Below are 14,711 nucleotides of genomic sequence, written 5' to 3'. Positions count from 1 at the left end.
GGCTCATGGGTGTGGGGCGACAACGGGGCGGCTGTGCCAGCGCCAAACTCACCGTCGGGCGTCACCGTCTGGGTGCTGCGGGTCGATGGAGCCAGGAAAGGCTCGGGGGGAGTGGGGTCAGGCAGCGGGGGCCCCTGGTCCTCGCTGAGCCCCACGGCGTGGTCGCAGGGCTCCGGCAGCTGCCCCTGGCTGCTGGTCACGGTGCGGGGCGTGGGGAGCGCCTGCCCCCGGAGCCGAGGCCCCGGGACGAGGGGTGGCGGGGGCCTGCGGTGGGCGGGGGCCTGCAACAGGCAGGTGCCTGCGGGGTGCAGGGGCTCCCCGTGGAGCACGGCCCTGGGCCCCAGCCCCAGCGCATGGTGGGGCACCAGTGTCCCCGTCACCATGGGCTGTCCGCACTGGCAGACAGGGGCACAGGGAAGAGCGGTGTGGGGGAGCTGCCCCACGGGGGGGAGCTGCACCACCTGCAGGTTATGCCCCACAGGGGGGAGCTGCACCGGCTGCAGGTGGTGCCCCTCGGGTGGGAGGTGCACCGGCTGCAGGATATGCTCCTCGGGTGGGAGGTGCACCACCTGCAGGTTATGCCCCACGGGGGGGAGCTGCACCACCTGCAGGTTATGCCCCACGGGGGGGAGCTGCACCAGCTGCAGGTGGTGCCCCTCGGGTGGGAGGTGCCCCCCAGGTGGCAGCTGCGCCACGGGTGGGAGCTGCAGCACCTGCCCCTGGACCTCCGGCACCACGTGCCAGACGGTGGCCTGGGGCAGCGCGTAGGAGAGGGTGGGTACCTGGGGGGGCTGCAAGGGCACCGCCATCGCTCCGGGGAAGGAGGGCAGCAGCCAGGCAGCCACCGTTGGCGGCTCAGCTGGGACAACGAAGGGGGAGTTGGGCGTCTGCGGCACCGGCGGCAGCCGTCTGGGGAATCTCTCTGTGAGGAAAAAGGGCGCTGGGCTGAGCTCTCGGGCGCTGGGCTCGCCGGCAGGGCCGCAGCCCCGGGAGGAGCGGGAGCCCGCTGCTGTACCTGCCATGGTCGCTGGAGAGTGGGGCGGTTCGTTGGGGAACCCGGGCAACGGGGGCTCCGCCCCAACGGCTGACCAGCCCCTCACCGCCATCTTGGTGAGGACTGCAGTTTCTCTACCCAAGCAGGCTTCCCAGCGCCATCAGTTTCCATCCCCATGAGCCTTTCCCGTCCCAGTCCTCATTTGCCAGGCCCAGGGGGGTTTCGCACTCCAACACTTTCCCCTCCCAAGGATTTTCCATCCCAAGACTTTTCCATCCCAAGACTTTTCATCCTCCCGGCGATTTCCCATCCCGACAGTTTCACAGCCCAACAGATTCCCATGCAAACTATTTCCCATCAGCACGAAGCGTTTCTTAATCCCATGAGATCTCATCCCAAAGACTTCCCATCCCTTGCATTTCTTTTCCAACTATTTCCTACCGCAACGAATCGTACCCACCCCATTCAAGATTTCCCATCCCAATAATTTCCCATCCCAAGAGAGATTTCCCTACCCCAATGCTTTTCCTTTCCAATGATTTCCTCCCCAAGGAAGATTTCCCATCCCAATGCCTTTCCTTAAGGATGACTTCCTCCCCAAGGAAGGTATCTCATCCCAATGCTTTTCCTTCCCAAGGAAGCTTTCCCATCCCAAGGAAGATTTCCCATCTCTTTCATTTCCTAGCCCCATGGCTTTCCAGCCCAAGGAAGTCTTCCCATCCCAGCAATCATTTCTCATCCCACTCATCATTTCCCATCCCCACGATTTCCCATTTTCACCATCCAAAAGACAGCTTAGCCAGCCCACAGCTAGAGAGAGATCACAACAGGGATTTGTACGATTCTGGTAGATTCAAGGGCATGGACACTTGGCGTGCTAACGATTGCACTTTATTCCAGAGCAACACAGATCAGCGGTACCAAGAGCGCTATGATGAATCTGGCGAAGATGTAGATAGATGGTTCTTGCAGGTATTACCAGGAAATAAACAGGTGTCTGCACTTCTCTCTAGCTACCTTAGTAAAAGATCGGAAGGGTAGAGCACTAATTAACAGTAGCATTATAAGAGGCACTACTGTGGCAGTGAAAATACCAGCAGGACATCGGCGTCTCCCATTGCACCATGCAGACCTCCATGCCTTGAGTGCCACCAGCAGTACTCCATGCGAGCTGGACGCTCAGGGCACTTATGGCCACCCACCTTTGTGAGGTCAAAGGCTGACAGTGACTCTCTGCTGACCTCACACGGCTCTCGGGCACCCCGATGGCAGCACTGACGGCGCTAAGCTGACTGCCATGAGCAAAGGCTGACATGAAATGGCTGCTGCGCAACGCCAGGAGCAATGTCTGCCGGGCCGGGGGTTCGGATGGGAGCTCGGCCTTCGGCCTGGGAACTGCGCCTGGGAGCCAGGGACGTCCTCGATGTGCAGCTGGACACCTGGGCCTGAGAAAGCAAGGTTTCTTGAAAGAAAATTGGAAACATCGTCACCTAGTGGCTGTCTCAGGGGGACGGATCGAAACGCACAGCATCTCCTGGTTACCTGAAGTGCTGGTGTCCTACGCCCTCGTATGTCTCAATGACATAAAAAGGGACAGATTTTTACCCCAAATGCAGCTCCTTTCTGTGGGAAGCTTCCCGTGCTGCGCATCCTCCTCTCTTTCTAGCATGTGGCTTCGACTTTAGGCGTGTTGTTTTTTCTCCTTGTGAGAAACAAAGTTGTGTTTTTGCAATAGAAGGTGTTTTTGCAGTGGAAAAATCCACTAACCTTGCATATGCAAAAGTGGCATTGTGTGGCATAGCAGTGGGGAATCCGTTAAGCAGATAAGGGGAAGGTCCCACTGTCCCAAAATCACGAGGATAGCTAAGAAAAACAGGATGAGCAGTGCGAGATCAGTAAAAGCAAAGATCACGGGCCCTCTAGTCACAAGAGAAGAAGGAAAAAATAAAAGGTTAAGGAGAAATTAACGGTTGGTCAAATAAAATTGTACGTATATGGTATAGTAGTGCGTCGAGTAGGCTGTGAACCCGTAGTACTCAGCCAATGAAGAAACGGGAGAAATCAGGTGTCGGGTAATAGGGAATACACGGTTATGATAAACTTTTACTGCGCGCTCCTGCTTGCAGGATGCCCGCCATTGCAATCGCGAATAAAAAAGCTCCACAGAAGATCCTGTCTGAAGAAAATTATTGAGATTTTTCTCAGGGTTTAGGGGCTCGTCCCGGATCTTGTTGCCTACCAGAGAGTTCTTGCTACCACAGACAGGAAGGTGCACCCTCTGATTTCAGCGGTCCCGTCGGGGGTGGTGGCTTGTCTCGGGATGGCTGACAAAGGACTGAGACTGTTCATCTGAAGACAGGCTCTGAGAAGAACTGGGAAGAAAGGAGGCCAATACAGACAGACCACAGAGCACAGCCCAGACACAGCCCAGCCAGAGCACGTACACAGCACAGAGAGCACAGACACAGCCCGGACACAGCACAGACACAGCACGGACACAGCACAGACACAGCCCAGCCAGAGCCCAGACACAGCACGGACAGAGCCCAGCCAGAGCCCAGACACAGCACAGGCACAGCACAGACGGAGCCCAGACAGAGCAGAGAGAGCACACACACAGCACAGAGCCCAGACACAGCACGGACAGAGCCCAGACACAGCTGAGACACAGCCCAGACACAGCCCGGACAGAGCACGGACAGAGCACAGACACAGCACAGACACAGCACAGAGAGCACAGGCCCAGCACAGAGCACAGGCACAGCACAGACACAGCACAGAGAGCACAGACACAGCGCAGATGGAGACCAGACAGAGCACGGACAGAGCCCAGACAGAGCACGGACAGAGCCCAGACACAGCCCAGACACAGCCCGGACACAGCACGGACAGAGCACAGAGAGCACAGGCCCAGCACAGAGCACAGGCACAGCACAGACACAGCCCGGACACCGGAGCCGTTATCCCAGCATGGCAGCAGCAAGGTGACAATGTGCTCGCCTGGAGGACAGCTGAAATCTTTCCGCATGTCTCACAGCTCACCCAGAGATCGGGATCACCTGGTTACTGCTGCTTTTAGATGGTGGTCTTCAGCCTGCTGTTCCCTAGGACGGCCCTCCACTGGGGTAGGCTGCTTCGCCTTCCTATTGCTCCTTCCCCTTCTCAGTAGGACTCTCTTCCCTTACTAAACGAGATGACTTGTGCATCCATTCTTTCATCTTGTGTGTATCGGTGACTGGGAATGCCACAGGGCAGTCCCCGGAGCCAGCTGTAGGGTCCGTCAGAGGGTTGGAGTGGCTGCAGGGCCTGTCAGCGGGGCTGGAGAGGCCGCAGGGCCCGTCAAAGGGGTTGGAGTGGCTGCGGGTAACATCCCAGGGCTCGGAAGGGCCTCAGAGCCCATCCCAGGGCTTGGAGGGCCTTCAGGGTGCGTCACAGGCTTGCATCAGATCAAGACGCATTTTCATAGACCCACACAATTTCTCTTGAAGGTGCTGAATTGTACTGAATAGTCTTCAAAACACATAGAGCAGACCCAGCAAACAAGCCGCTGGTGCTAGGAACTGGGTTTTGTTTTTGTTTGTTTGTTTGTTTTTCGTTAACTTTGTTTCATGAGAACAGATACCAAATGGGTATTTTCAGGCAAGGGCAAAGATGACCCTGGAGTTGAAGCTATCTAAAGGATGAATAACTAGGAATCTATTTACTCGAGAAGACCCTTTTGTAAGGAAAAATCCTACACACGTGCACTGGAGTTTGATACTAATCCATTTGTTGGAAACCACTGGAAAACAATGGAAAGCTATTCTAATACGAAGTACGCTCATTCTAATACAAAAAAACACACCCCTAGAGTGAGAGACCCCAGCCCAACAGGAGACCCTTCCCCTCTGAGGATGCGCAGAATCATTTTGTCATGTCAGCCGTAGGCTAATTCTGGAACCTGTGAGAAGTTAGGGGATTATACTAGCATGGAAATGTAGTGATAAAAGATTGTATCAAGCGTGGCGTGGAAAATCTTTCCATGTGCTGGCTTTGTGGGAAACCACCTGGTACCCAGACTCGCGCAGTTCTGAAAGAAAACTGTGTCTCGACCTGGTGTCTGGATTGGCTTCTTGCGCATCGGGTAACAAATCCAAACTTTTCTCGGACAACTTGGCGAGCTGTAAATCTCTGGCACTGCCAGCATCGGGGCACACCTTTCTAAAACCTTTTAGCAGCGCCGTAGGATACCACATTTGTTCAGGGCTGAATTCCAAAGCCATCGGAGGTGGCAATCGTGATAAAACCCGGCCCACATCCCCCCCCAGCCCTTGCCACCTGTAGCCATCCTGCCTCAGGGCTGATCGCTGGCTGGAATTTTTAACTCCTTGTCTAACCACAGAGGTTGTCATTCGGGGACAAATACTGGGTTAAGTTCACCGTCGGTGCAAGAGGAGCACGTGCTACCTGCAAGTGGGCAAAACCATCAGCAAACATAGGCCAGCCCCCAGGGATCATAAACAACAAGAAAGGGATTAAGAAAAAGCACCTAAAAAGCACAGAAAAACAACACTAGAAAGGAAAAAATCAACATTGTGACCAGCAACTATCAATCTCAGAGAAAGCTTATAAGAAACACTCTTTTAAAACATTCCGGTCAGATGTGACGTTAGCTCAACCCTTTGTGCCCCAGCTTGGCTGCCAAAAAGTCTGTTGTGGTGTAACCCGGCAGGCCGCTCAGCACCACACATCTGTTCGCTCACGTCCCCCCATCCTGAGTGAACGTGCAGAGAATCGGAAGGAAAATAAAAGCTCATAGGCATTGATAAAGAGTTTAATAATAAAGGAATAGAAAATAATAATACAAATCATACAATACATTAAAAAGACAATCAATAAAATTTATTAATGTAAACAATTTTTTCCCAGCCTAATGCTCTCCTATCACCACCATGATCACAACATCACAAAATATCACCAAAAATCCACCATGATCACAATATCACAAAATCACCTAGCAATTTCCCATCATTTCACACTAATGAATCCCCATCACCGTCATGACTTCCCATCCCACTGATCATTTCCTATCCTAGCAACCTCCCATTGCTGATCCCAAGGCTCAGTTCCCAACTCCCATCCATCCATCCATCCATCCATCCATCCATCCATCCATCCATCCATCCATCCATCCACCCATTTTCTCCCGTCCGTGCTGGCCATGCCCACATCCATTCACGGACTGAGCATGGGCAGCGGGAGCGGGCTGCATTAAATCCCCTCGGCATCCCACTGCCAGAACAACTGCAGGCAGAGGCGTTGCTGAGTGAACACCTACACTAGAGGAATTTAAGAAAAAAGGCTATAAAGCAGAGAAAGGACCAGAAAGGAAGAAATAAGCTTTCAATCCCTGCCATTTTGTGTCCCAACAAGCAGTTCCCATGCCCAAACTTGCCCATGCCAGGTATTGCCCATCCCAACAGCTTCCATCGCAACACTCCCAACACTCATTCGTGACCCCCCCATCTCCCATCCCCCCCCGTTGCCCATCCCTGACAGTGAGAAACACTGACTAGCTACAGCACTAAAGAAGGGTAAGGGCAAGCGAGAGGGGAAAGGGCTGAAGAGTGCGGCTCAAGCTGGAGCAGGTGCCTGCAGAGGTCTCTGTGCCTGCGTGCTGAGCTCAGCGCCACTGGGTGCTGCAGGGGCCGTCGAGGAGCGCAGGGTCACGGGTAGCCGGCATACTTGGCTATGGCCCCGTCTTTCTGCCGCTGCGCGAAGAATTGCACAGGGCCGATCTTCATCTGGTGGGCCGCCCGCTGCCGCTCCTCCTGGGCCAGCTGCTTCAGGCGCTCCCGCTCGGGACGCTGCTGCAGCGTGATGGGCACCGGCTCCTCCTGCTCCTCCAGCGGCGTGGGCGCCGCGTCACCGCCTGCCCAGGGCCCCACGCAGGGCACGTAGTCCACGCGGGGCCGTGCCAGGGGCTGCAGCATGCGCGGCTGTGTGGGCAGAGCCCCCCGCTGCGCTTGGCCCCCCGCGGCTGGCAGGCACAGCGCTCTGGGCGCCTGCTCTAGGGCAGCGTCCCCTGTTCACGCCGTGCTGCCTGGTGGTGCCGGCACCACCTTCTCTTTGCCGCCAGCTGGGGATTGGGGGGCAGCGGGCACAGCTGGCACTGTCTGCGCGGCGCTGGGCATCGTGCTGGGGCTGCTGGAGGTGGGCTGCAGCTGCACACAGGGCAGCTGGCGCCCTGGCCCCAGCGCCTTCGCCCTGGCCCCCAGCGGCTGCAAAGTCTCGCTGGGGGTCTTTGTGTCCCGGCGCTGGCGCTGCAGCGTCTTGGCCCTGACGCCTTGGGGACAGAGGCTGTCCTGGGGCCGCACGGGGCCGCGGGGAGGCGGCGACGCTGCTCCTTGCCCCCCAGCAGCCCCCGGGCTTCGGGCTCTCTTGCTGGGCGCCCGGCTGTTGTTGGTCGCTGGCTGCTGCCTGCCACTGCCGTCTTTCCTGCTGCTGCCACGGCGTCCTGGGGCCTTGGACATCCTGGCGTCCCTGGCACGGCGTCCCTGGCAAGGCGTCTCGGGGCCTTGGACACCCTGGCCCAGCAGCATCTTCCTGTCCTTGCCAGGGGGTTTCTCCGTTGCTGGCCTCTTGGGCTGGGAGCTCTCCGCTGTCCTGGGGGTGCTGGTGGGCGCGCGGCGCTTGGCCCCCCGCTTGGTGCCGGTGGACACAGGGGCAGCCAGGGGGCTCTTGAGGGGACCCAGGGGGCATGTGGGCAGGGGTGTCCTCTGCTCACTGAGGACTTGGGTGTCAGGGGACCTCTTGGGGGGACTCAGGGGGGGTTTGGGCAGGGGTCTACTAGGGGAACTGAGGACCTGGGTGTCAGGGGACCTCCTGGGGGGACTCAGGGGTGGACTGGGTAGGGGTCTGCTAAGGGCACCGGGCAGGGGACTGGCTGCAGGGCTGAGCGGGGGGCTCAATGCCAGCACAATAGGGGACTGCACCAACAGCCCACCCCCAACCTTCTCGGGGTACACCCCAGGGGTTGAGGGTACCTCACCGAGGGCTCCTGTGGCTTCCAGTCCCTGCGTGCTCGGCTCCTCGATGTCCTCGGAGAGGTCGGGCAGCTGGGAGAGGAGGCGGCTGAGGGCAGGACTGCTGGGCGAATCGGGGAAGGCGTCCTGGGGCTCCACGGCCTCGAGCCAGCTGAACAGCTCCTCCGTGCCGGGGATGTCCAGGTCGGCCAGGAGCTGGTCCTGCAGGTGCTGCAGCAGCTGGCTGTCCCCTGCCAGCTCTGGAAAGGCCTCGGCAAAGGCATCAGGGCCCAGCTCGGGCAGCTGCGGGGGCTCCTCAGGCACCTGCGGGGCTGTCGCCGCTGAGGACGAAGCAAGAAAATCCCCCAAGACGGGCGATGTCAGCTTTCCCATGGCTCATGGGTGTGGGGCGACAACGGGGCGGCTGTGCCAGCGCCAAACTCACCGTCGGGCGTCGCCGTCTGGGTGCTGCGGGTCGATGGAGCCAGGAAAGGCTCGGGGGGAGTGGGGTCAGGCAGCGGGGGCCCCTGGTCCTCGCTGAGCCCCACGGCGTGGTCGCAGGGCTCCGGCAGCTGCCCCTGGCTGCTGGTCACGGTGCGGGGCGTGGGGAGCGCCTGCCCCCGGAGCCGAGGCCCCGGGACGAGGGGTGGCGGGGGCCTGCGGTGGGCGGGGGCCTGCAACAGGCAGGTGCCTGCGGGGTGCAGGGGCTCCCCGTGGAGCACGGCCCTGGGCCCCAGCCCCAGCGCATGGTGGGGCACCAGTGTCCCCGTCACCATGGGCTGTCCGCACTGGCAGACAGGGGCACAGGGAAGAGCGGTGTGGGGGAGCTGCCCCACGGGGGGGAGCTGCACCACCTGCAGGTTATGCCCCACGGGGGGGAGCTGCACCGGCTGCAGGATATGCTCCTCGGGTGGGAGGTGCACCACCTGCAGGTTATGCCCCTCGGGTGGGAGGTGCACCACCTGCAGGTTATGCCCCTCGGGTGGGAGGTGCACCGGCTGCAGGATATGCCCCACAGGGGGGAGCTGCACCGGCTGCAGGATATGCCCCACAGGGGGGAGCTGCACCAGAGGCAGGTGGTGCCCCTCGGGTGGGAGGTGCCCCCCAGGTGGCAGCTGCGCCACGGGTGGGAGCTGCAGCACCTGCCCCTGGACCTCCGGCACCACGTGCCAGACGGTGGCCTGGGGCAGCGCGTAGGAGAAGGTGGGTACCTGGGGGGGCTGCAAGGGCACCGCCATCGCTCCGGGGAAGGAGGGCAGCAGCCAGGCAGCCACCGTTGGCGGCTCAGCTGGGACAACGAAGGGGGAGTTGGGCGTCTGCGGCACCGGCGGCAGCCGTCTGGGGAATCTCTCTGTGAGGAAAAAGGGCGCTGGGCTGAGCTCTCGGGCGCTGGGCTCGCCGGCAGGGCCGCAGCCCCGGGAGGAGCGGGAGCCCGCTGCTGTACCTGCCATGGTCGCTGGAGAGTGGGGCGGTTCGTTGGGGAACCCGGGCAACGGGGGCTCCGCCCCAACGGCTGACCAGCCCCTCACCGCCATCTTGGTGAGGACTGCAGTTTCTCTACCCAAGCAGGCTTCCCAGCGCCATCAGTTTCCATCCCCATGAGCCTTTCCCGTCCCAGTCCTCATTTGCCAGGCCCAGGGGGGTTTCGCACTCCAACACTTTCCCCTCCCAAGGATTTTCCATCCCAAGACTTTTCCATCCCAAGACTTTTCATCCTCCCGGCGATTTCCCATCCCGACAGTTTCACAGCCCAACAGATTCCCATGCAAACTATTTCCCATCAGCACGAAGCGTTTCTTAATCCCATGAGATCTCATCCCAAAGACTTCCCATCCCTTGCATTTCTTTTCCAACTATTTCCTACCGCAACGAATCGTACCCACCCCATTCAAGATTTCCCATCCCAATAATTTCCCATCCCAAGAGAGATTTCCCTACCCCAATGCTTTTCCTTTCCAATGATTTCCTCCCCAAGGAAGATTTCCCATCCCAATGCCTTTCCTTAAGGATGACTTCCTCCCCAAGGAAGGTATCTCATCCCAATGCTTTTCCTTCCCAAGGAAGCTTTCCCATCCCAAGGAAGATTTCCCATCTCTTTCATTTCCTAGCCCCATGGCTTTCCAGCCCAAGGAAGTCTTCCCATCCCAGCAATCATTTCTCATCCCACTCATCATTTCCCATCCCCACGATTTCCCATTTTCACCATCCAAAAGACAGCTTAGCCAGCCCACAGCTAGAGAGAGATCACAACAGGGATTTGTACGATTCTGGTAGATTCAAGGGCATGGACACTTGGCGTGCTAACGATTGCACTTTATTCCAGAGCAACACAGATCAGCGGTACCAAGAGCGCTATGATGAATCTGGCGAAGATGTAGATAGATGGTTCTTGCAGGTATTACCAGGAAATAAACAGGTGTCTGCACTTCTCTCTAGCTACCTTAGTAAAAGATCGGAAGGGTAGAGCACTAATTAACAGTAGCATTATAAGAGGCACTACTGTGGCAGTGAAAATACCAGCAGGACATCGGCGTCTCCCATTGCACCATGCAGACCTCCATGCCTTGAGTGCCACCAGCAGTACTCCATGCGAGCTGGACGCTCAGGGCACTTATGGCCACCCACCTTTGTGAGGTCAAAGGCTGACAGTGACTCTCTGCTGACCTCACACGGCTCTCGGGCACCCCGATGGCAGCACTGACGGCGCTAAGCTGACTGCCATGAGCAAAGGCTGACATGAAATGGCTGCTGCGCAACGCCAGGAGCAATGTCTGCCGGGCCGGGGGTTCGGATGGGAGCTCGGCCTTCGGCCTGGGAACTGCGCCTGGGAGCCAGGGACGTCCTCGATGTGCAGCTGGACACCTGGGCCTGAGAAAGCAAGGTTTCTTGAAAGAAAATTGGAAACATCGTCACCTAGTGGCTGTCTCAGGGGGACGGATCGAAACGCACAGCATCTCTTGGTTACCTGAAGTGCTGGTGTCCTACGCCCTCGTATGTCTCAATGACATAAAAAGGGACAGATTTTTACCCCAAATGCAGCTCCTTTCTGTGGGAAGCTTCCCGTGCTGCGCATCCTCCTCTCTTTCTAGTATGTGGCTTCGACTTTAGGCGTGTTGTTTTTTCTCCTTGTGAGAAACAAAGTTGTGTTTTTGCAATAGAAGGTGTTTTTGCAGTGGAAAAATCCACTAACCTTGCATATGCAAAAGTGGCATTGTGTGGCATAGCAGTGGGGAATCCGTTAAGCAGATAAGGGGAAGGTCCCACTGTCCCAAAATAACGAGGATAGCTAAGAAAAACAGGATGAGCAGTGCGAGATCAGTAAAAGCAAAGATCACGGGCCCTCTAGTCACAAGAGAAGAAGGAAAAAATAAAAGGTTAAGGAGAAATTAACGGTTGGTCAAATAAAATTGTACGTATATGGTATAGTAGTGCGTCGAGTAGGCTGTGAACCCGTAGTACTCAGCCAATGAAGAAACGGGAGAAATCAGGTGTCGGGTAATAGGGAATACACGGTTATGATAAACTTTTACTGCGCGCTCCTGCTTGCAGGACGCCCGCCATTGCAATCGCGAATAAAAAAGCTCCACAGAAGATCCTGTCTGAAGAAAATTATTGAGATTTTTCTCAGGGTTTAGGGGCTCGTCCCGGATCTTGTTGCCTACCAGAGAGTTCTTGCTACCACAGACAGGAAGGTGCACCCTCTGATTTCAGCGGTCCCGTCGGGGGTGGTGGCTTGTCTCGGGATGGCTGACAAAGGACTGAGACTGTTCATCTGAAGACAGGCTCTGAGAAGAAGTGGGGAGAAAGGAGGCCAATACAGACAGACCACAGAGCACAGCCCAGACACAGCCCAGCCAGAGCACGTACACAGCACAGAGAGCACAGACACAGCCCGGACACAGCACAGACACAGCACGGACACAGCACAGAGAGCACAGACACAGCACGGACACAGCACAGAGAGCACAGACACAGCCCGGACACAGCACAGACACAGCCCAGCCAGAGCCCAGACACAGCCCGGACAGAGCACGGACAGAGCACAGACACAGCACAGACACAGCACAGAGAGCACAGGCCCAGCACAGAGCACAGGCACAGCACAGACACAGCACAGAGAGCACAGACACAGCGCAGATGGAGACCAGACAGAGCACGGACAGAGCCCAGACAGAGCACGGACAGAGCCCAGACACAGCCCAGACACAGCCCGGACACAGCACGGACAGAGCACAGAGAGCACAGGCCCAGCACAGAGCACAGGCACAGCACAGACACAGCCCGGACACCGGAGCCGTTATCCCAGCATGGCAGCAGCAAGGTGACAATGTGCTCGCCTGGAGGACAGCTGAAATCTTTCCGCATGTCTCACAGCTCACCCAGAGATCGGGATCACCTGGTTACTGCTGCTTTTAGATGGTGGTCTTCAGCCTGCTGTTCCCTAGGACGGCCCTCCACTGGGGTAGTCTGCTTCGCCTTCCTATTGCTCCTTCCCCTTCTCAGTAGGACTCTCTTCCCTTACTAAACGAGATGACTTGTGCATCCATTCTTTCATCTTGTGTGTATCGGTGACTGGGAATGCCACAGGGCAGTCCCCGGAGCCAGCTGTAGGGTCCGTCAGAGGGTTGGAGTGGCTGCAGGGCCTGTCAGCGGGGCTGGAGAGGCCGCAGGGCCCGTCAAAGGGGTTGGAGTGGCTGCGGGTAACATCCCAGGGCTCGGAAGGGCCTCAGAGCCCATCCCAGGGCTTGGAGGGCCTTCAGGGTGCGTCACAGGCTTGCATCAGATCAAGACGCATTTTCATAGACCCACACAATTTCTCTTGAAGGTGCTGAATTGGACTGAATAGTCTTCAAAACACATAGAGCAGACCCAGCAAACAAGCCGCTGGTGCTAGGAACTGGGTTTTGTTTTTGTTTGTTTGTTTGTTTTTCGTTAACTTTGTTTCATGAGAACAGATACCAAATGGGTATTTTCAGGCAAGGGCAAAGATGACCCTGGAGTTGAAGCTATCTAAAGGATGAATAACTAGGAATCTATTTACTCGAGAAGACCCTTTTGTAAGGAAAAATCCTACACACGTGCACTGGAGTTTGATACTAATCCATTTGTTGGAAACCACTGGAAAACAATGGAAAGCTATTCTAATACGAAGTACGCTCATTCTAATACAAAAAAACACACCCCTAGAGTGAGAGACCCCAGCCCAACAGGAGACCCTTCCCCTCTGAGGATGCGCAGAATCATTTTGTCATGTCAGCCGTAGGCTAATTCTGGAACCTGTGAGAAGTTAGGGGATTGTACTAGCATGGAAATGTAGTGATAAAAGATTGTATCAAGCGTGGCGTGGAAAATCTTTCCATGTGCTGGCTTTGTGGGAAACCACCTGGTACCCAGACTCGCGCAGTTCTGAAAGAAAACTGTGTCTCGACCTGGTGTCTGGATTGGCTTCTTGCGCATCGGGTAACAAATCCAAACTTTTCTCGGACAACTTGGCGAGCTGTAAATCTCTGGCACTGCCAGCATCGGGGCACACCTTTCTAAAACCTTTTAGCAGCGCCGTAGGATACCACATTTGTTCAGGGCTGAATTCCAAAGCCATCGGAGGTGGCAATCGTGATAAAACCCGGCCCACATCCCCCCCCAGCCCTTGCCACCTGTAGCCATCCTGCCTCAGGGCTGATCGCTGGCTGGAATTTTTAACTCCTTGTCTAACCACAGAGGTTGTCATTCGGGGACAAATACTGGGTTAAGTTCACCGTCGGTGCAAGAAGAGCACGTGCTACCTGCAAGTGGGCAAAACCATCAGCAAACATAGGCCAGCCCCCAGGGATCATAAACAACAAGAAAGGGATTAAGAAAAAGCACCTAAAAAGCACAGAAAAACAACACTAGAAAGGAAAAAATCAACATTGTGACCAGCAACTATCAATCTCAGAGAAAGCTTATAAGAAACACTCTTTTAAAACATTCCGGTCAGATGTGACGTTAGCTCAACCCTTTGTGCCCCAGCTTGGCTGCCAAAAAGTCTGTTGTGGTGTAACCCGGCAGGCCGCTCAGCACCACACATCTGTTCGCTCACGTCCCCCCATCCTGAGTGAACGTGCAGAGAATCGGAAGGAAAATAAAAGCTCATAGGCATTGATAAAGAGTTTAATAATAAAGGAATAGAAAATAATAATACAAATCATACAATACATTAAAAAGACAATCAATAAAATTTATTAATGTAAACAATTTTTTCCCAGCCTAATGCTCTCCTATCACCACCATGATCACAACATCACAAAATATCACAAAAAATCCACCATGATCACAATATCACAAAATCACCTAGCAATTTCCCATCATTTCACACTAATGAATCCCCATCACCGTCATGACTTCCCATCCCACTGATCATTTCCTATCCCAGCAACCTCCCATTGCTGATCCCAAGGCTCAGTTCCCAACTCCCATCCATCCATCCATCCATCCATCCATCCATCCATCCATCCATCCATCCACCCATTTTCTCCCGTCCGTGCTGGCCATGCCCACATCCATTCACGGACTGAGCATGGGCAGCGGGAGCGGGCTGCATTAAATCCCCTCGGCATCCCACTGCCAGAACAACTGCAGGCAGAGGCCTTGCTGAGTGAACACCTACACTAGAGGAATTTAAGAAAAAAGGCTATAAAGCAGAGAAAGGACCAGAAAGGAAGAAATAAGCTTTC

The sequence above is a fragment of the Anser cygnoides genome, chromosome 26 (assembly GCF_040182565.1).
Source record: "Anser cygnoides isolate HZ-2024a breed goose chromosome 26, Taihu_goose_T2T_genome, whole genome shotgun sequence".
NCBI classification, from domain to species: Eukaryota; Metazoa; Chordata; class Aves; order Anseriformes; family Anatidae; genus Anser; species Anser cygnoides.
The sequence above is the reverse complement of the archived record's forward strand: the minus strand, read 5'-3'. Positions refer to the sequence as shown.